The sequence below is a fragment of the Artibeus jamaicensis genome, unplaced genomic scaffold (assembly GCF_021234435.1).
Source record: "Artibeus jamaicensis isolate MK-2021 breed Jamaican fruit bat unplaced genomic scaffold, CSHL_Jam_final scaffold_369, whole genome shotgun sequence".
In the NCBI taxonomy this organism is placed as follows: Eukaryota; Metazoa; Chordata; class Mammalia; order Chiroptera; family Phyllostomidae; genus Artibeus; species Artibeus jamaicensis.
The window spans coordinates 10,194,569-10,200,444 of NW_026522042.1; the positions used below are offsets into that span (position 1 = coordinate 10,194,569).

The 5,876-nt window shown below is 50.5% G+C and overlaps 1 long non-coding RNA gene across 1 annotated transcript; it reads right to left on the reverse strand.

Moving 5' to 3' along the window:
* Window positions 1-1,990: 1,990 nt before the first annotated feature.
* LOC119037030 (uncharacterized) lies at window positions 1,991-4,183 on the reverse strand. Its single transcript, XR_005080135.2, has 3 exons — window positions 3,673-4,183; window positions 3,180-3,294; window positions 1,991-2,186 (listed from the first exon to the last, which is right to left on the reverse strand). It is a non-coding gene; the product is annotated as an uncharacterized LOC119037030 (long non-coding RNA).
* Window positions 4,184-5,876: the final 1,693 nt, after the last annotated feature.

A 5,876-nucleotide genomic window follows, 5' to 3' on the forward strand; every position in this document is an offset into this window, starting at 1 on the left:
GCCTCCTCCTGGTCTTGACTTTGCTGCAAATTCATCGAGGGATGTTTGGGTCATTTCTTGAAACAACTAAGGGACCACAAAATGCACACTTAACATTGACTACTTGCTTCTATTACACCCACAAATATCGATGAGCATTCATTAGTTGATTAATTGGTTTTCCCACACTGAGGAAAAGTAAAGAAGAGGCTGTCACGTTGTTTTATTGCCAGAGTTGGAAACGGTCCAATAGCTCATCTACTGTAGGGAGGAGGAGGGCCAAGACTGACATCTGTATTGCGATGTTAACACATGGCAAGGGGGTCCCTCGGAATATTTGGCTTGAAGGTCCAAATGCTTAGTCCTTGTCCCAGAGTCGACTATCCTCTGAGGCAGTATCTTGAAAATCACCCACGGATTTCAATTCTTTAGGAAGAATCCAAAAGCTTTGCACCAGGTGTTCTAAAAAAGAATTAGGAGGCAGGTATCGGGATTCCGCTTTCAAATCAATCTCTTTCTCTCTCCCTCTCTCTGATGAGATCCTATATATTGGCTGTCTAGAAGTCAATCCCAGGAATGCAATGGCCTTTTAAGGAGGGAAAGAATCTATTTAGAGCTCTGCTCTACCCGGCAGCTCTGTGATGCTCTAAAGACAGCCATCAACTTTTTACAAGTTCCGTTTCCTATCCAGTCTGACATCAGCCTCCCCCGCCAGTCTAGAGTCCAACCGATCCCTCTCTATTTTGACTCATTTCTTGTCCCCCCCTAAAATATACTAAATAGATCATAATTTTAAAGATGAAGCAACCTCCCTCCCCCATGCACTCCCCACGACACACACTCATGCACACACCAGCGAAGTGAGTTGATCCCACACTTTTTGGACAGCACAGGTGTATCACTCACTCTAAGAGTAACCTCGGATAAGCCACTTAACCACACTCTGCCTCAGTTTCCTCTCCTGGTAGAAGGAGGAGACTGGACTAGAAGCCTCGGGTCTTTTCCAGGTCTGGGATTCCTGAATTCTGGAACTGATACATCCCCTCTACGTTACAACCATAGCCAAACCCACCTACTTTTGTAGGGTTCACGAGCTAAGAATGATTTTCAAAAGTTTTAATGTTTGGGGGGAATCAAAAGAATGGTATTTCATGACGTGAAAATTATAGAAAATTCATTTCACTGTCCATAAATAAAGTTTTATTTTTATACACAAAATAAACACAGCCATATCTAAGCATTTATTTAATACCTATGGCTGCGTTTGCCATGCAAGGGTGGAGTTGCGTGGTTGTGACAGAGACCATGAGGCCTGCAAAGCCCAAAACACTCCCCATCTGTACAGGAAATGCGTGCCCTTTACAGGAGTTTTCCAACCCCAGATCCAAGCCATTAAACCATCCTCAGGGTAAGAAAGTCTGGTGGTGTTAGCATCTAACCTCGCTGAGGTTGTTCGTTTACTTGTTTGTTTGTTCTTTTTGGAAAAAAGGAGTCTCAAGACCCCAAAACAAAATTAACAAATACGTAGACATTTTGATTCTTATTTTTAAAAAAAACTTCTGGAAGTCATTGGTAAATCCACCATCTCAATGTCAAATTGATCTCTCATGAGAAACCAATGTACTCCAAAGAATCCGCCTCTTACTACCACTCGGCAAAGAATCCACTACCGCCCATTGCCACCCCGCCATTCCTCCTTCTTTTTTTAAGCGCTCTGAAGGATAGCAAATTTATCTCTTCTTTACTGCTAAAGGGCAAGGATGCATGACACAAATCCCTGCTCAATAAAACGGTGACTCTGAAAAGGAAATTGCCCTGCTCAGCGATGGATTCTATTTCAGCGTCATGACCCAGGTTGTGTGGGCGTCCAGGGACCCGGGGCCTGGCCCTTACCGGCGAGGCAGCTGCAAAGCCCCACAGGGGCTGTGAGGTGCCCTGTGAAGGGCCAAAGGCTGACCCACAGCCCCACCGAGTCCACCCCCGTGACCCCCTCCTCTCCGCTTACCTAGCCCAGGCAGGGCCTTGCTGAGTTCCCAGCCAGGCAGTGCTGACTCCAGGCTCCTGACCCTCACTGTATTGTGCTTTTTTTTTGGTCTTTCTGTTTTATCATGTGTGTGTTTTCTGTTCCGCAGCACCAGAAGACCCTCAGGGGCAGGCAGCAGCCCTGGTTTACACAGCCTTGCGTTAGAGATCCCCAATCAATTCCCCTGGAGGCGATGAAAATGGGAAGCGAGTAGGATGTTTACCTTTTTTGTGGAAAAAAGGAAATGAGATGCTTGAACAATGCTTGTTTCTCCCTTTCTGGTTCCCAGGCATCTGGTTTTCCAGATGAAAGGCTGAGATCCAGGGACAAGGTGCGAATTCTGGGCCATGTGCTGTTTATCACGGAACCGTCTGCTGTTGTTTGGAGCAAAAACGGTGGCGCATAATATTCTCTCTGCACCTTCCTGGGGGGCACTTGCAACTGAAACACCTTTGTTTCCTCAAGGGAAGAGGGGACGGCACCCTGGAGCTGTGGTGGTCCCTACATTCAGCATCTGGGGGCTGTGAGGTGGTGACATTGTGCCCACAGCCAGGGACGTTCCCTGGTCCCCACGACATCAAATGCTTGCTTCCTGGCAGTCGCTTGAGAAGGAACTCTGTTTTTCATTGTCTGTAAAGGCAGGTCTGAGGAGATGTTTGCCCGTATTGATTACTGCCCATTCTATTGCTGGGCTCTGCAGTAGGGGAGCTTGAAAATGTTAGACCTTCCCACCTTTCCTGTGGCCATCTGAATGCTGTAAATGTACCAATAAATGTTCTTTCAGAACCAGGAGTATTTGCTTTATCTCTAAATTAAATTGTACATTTTTCTTTATATTACCGTTTCAAGATAATTAGTAGTATTTCAAGAGGAATGTAATGTTTTGGGAGAGTCCATCTGAGAACCTGTTGAAATAAGTGGGTCTCTTATTTTGCTCTCAATAAGAACCATACAGTGATTACGATCAGTGAAAATAAATCAAGCCGATTGACACCTCAACCCGGCTGCCCACAGAATCACCTGGGCAACATTTTAAAAATGTCAACTGGGCTCCACTGCCCAAGAAATTCTCAGTTAATCGCCCGGAAATTGGTCCAGACGTGGATGGGGTTTTTTTGTAATCTCCCCAGGGTTTCGCGGATCACGGGGAGACCAGACCTGAGCACCCCACACATACCTTTACTAGAGGGTTTGCCATTGTATCCTGTGGTGACCGGTGCACGTGCCTCCCTCTCTTTATATAGATGGTGAGCTTCTGAGAGGCCGGAGTTGGGTCTCATTCATCTTCGAGTCTTGTAGCAAACAGAAGTTGGTTAAACTCCCAGAGCCTGCCACAGAGTGCCAACCCCACGGAGGGGAGGCAGAGAGGAACCCTAGGAGGTTTCTTAAGCAAGGGTGGCTGGGCCATCTGTACCCGGTGGCCCACCCATGTGTATATGGGTGATTAGATTAGCCCACCTGAGCTACGGGGGTCACGTAACCCATAAGGAGGCCTCACACAATGCCTCGGTCCAACTCTAGCACCTGGCTAGTGCCCTGCAGGGCCAATTACTTTCTTCCACTAAAGGAGTTTAAATGTGAGATCAACAGAGAGCTGAGCAGTTGGTAGCAGGAGCAGAAGCCAAGAGACACCCGGGGAAAAACAGCAAGAGAGAGAGGAACTGAATCACCTTGGCGGCTAAGCCTGTTGGTAGGGATCGGAGGCAGATGCCTGCAGCTCAGGGGGCAATGAGAGAACCCAGCCACAGATCTGTATCCTGAATGACCTTCCAGTTCCTGAACTTCAATCCAGTTTTCGTGAGGCCTGGCTGGGTGGCCTTTCCGGAAGGCTTTTCGGAGACACGTGTCTGAGTGGTGGAGATTCCGGTCAGCCTTCCTTCACAGTAAACTCCCATTACTTAGGGTACGCTCAGTGGTATCTGTTCTTTGCAGCCCCCACAAGCCCAGTCAGCACAGTTCCCAGGGCCGAGTGAGCACTTGGCCTGGAACATAACAAACAAGTGCTAAGTCATCTCAGGTGCTTGGACAGCGTGACTGTCCCCCGTGAAAATCTATTTGAAAATGAGGAAATCACTCATGGTTGGAACACGGACTAGCGTTGCCTTCAAACGCCAAACACAATGCTAAACTGGGGCAAATAGAGGAGCTTAGTCCCCCCTCCCCCTTCCAAGCCCATCTACGTTTCTGCCAGAGCTGTATCAAAGGCACCAGAGTGCGTTCCGCAGAGCAGAGAGCATCCCGACTTCAGCTCAGTTTGTTTGGATGACAGGATTTTCATTCCGCTTAATCTTAAACCACAGGAACGTCAGTAAAAACAATTTGCCTCCCACACTAGCTTCGCTGACAAACCGCCAAAGTAGGTGATCTTTGACTTTTACGAAGTGTAATATTCCCCCCACCTTGCCACACACATTTCCCCTGTCTATTGTCTGTATCAGCTACTTGAGGAACACGCGCTCCCCAACAACCGGATGAGTCCTAAAATAAGAGGTGCATGGATGTAAACTGAGCCTGTTGACGCTTTCGCTGGCTCCAGCTAATAAAATGAAAGAGGTCCCACTGAATTCACAGCCAATGGCTTCCAGTAAGCAGGTTTCTGCTTAACAAAGATATAAGAGTTTTAGTACATGATTTTAAATGTAGGGCCAGTGCCATGCCCTGCGCAAATGAAATGTATTTGTGGGTAGAGTCATGTGTAAGGACTTGCCCTCCCCACATCCTCTAGCTACAGAAGAAGGCTCTGGCTGCTTCTGGTGGTAACTAACCCACAAGAGGAACGCCCATAGGGTCTCCCAGAGATCAGGAAGGGGGAGCTGGGTCCCTGCTCCCTGAGAACTCAGCACCCAAGGCGCACGCTGCCTGCTTGGGTGTCCCATCTGCATTTTCGACAATCTGGATGAAAGCGAGCATAGTCCAACCTCCCCTGACCTGTCCCCGATGAGGTGACCTTACGCCTCTGGAATTGGGATTTTGAATGTATGCGCCTACCCCTTGTCTAGTATTAGATTACAACAGCATGAAAATGGAGCCTAGGGTTGAGGAGCCGGCCAGCCTCAGAAGCCTTCTTCATTGCCTGCCATGTAATACATGATATGCAAAGCCTCTGACTTCAGCCAGCAGATATTTGGAGACCGTGTTGGCCCAGCATGGGGACTCAACTAATGTGTGTTTAGGTCAGAAAGCGAATCAGAAAAGCCCCTGGAGGGCACGTCACGGAGTGAGCGCCCTATAAATGCATCGCCACTCTCAGCGTCCCCTGGCAAACGCTCGGCCTCCCTCGCGGGCTGCTCCACACCTCCCCTTCGCCGTTCTGGTGGAACTCCGGCCCGCAGCCCTCTCCTCGCCACGGCCTTCTGCCCTGCAGAAAAGCCAGAGGACTAGGCACCGAGGAGGAAGGAAAGCCTTCAACAGGCACGAGGAACGCTCAGTGTCCCCCTCCCCCCGACAGCGCGCCCTCCTTCAAAGCGCGGGGACGAAACCGGGCGCGCACGCCACGGTCAAGTTCGGATTGCCCCCTCGGGTTGGACTGCACCGAGCTCCGCACATTCGTCCGGATCTACCCCGGGAGGAGGAGGCGCGAGCCTGGCAGCGTCTCCACGCGCTGACCGCTCTCGCTGCACCCCTGGGAGGGACGCCTCGCGTCGCCCACTCGCACCCTGAGCCCACGCCTCCGGAGCTCGGGCGCCTCCTCGCTGCTCAGCTTTCCCTCTTGCACAGCCGCCTCCCGACCCCTCCCCTCCCCGGGCCCCCGCTCCTCCCCTCCCCCACCCCAGCCCCCGGCCCCCCGGCCCGGGCTCTCAAGGACCAGCCTGCGCTCCTGGCGCCCTCATGTCTTCAACCGACTCCCTGCGCTGGTTGACGTGGTGTCTCCTTC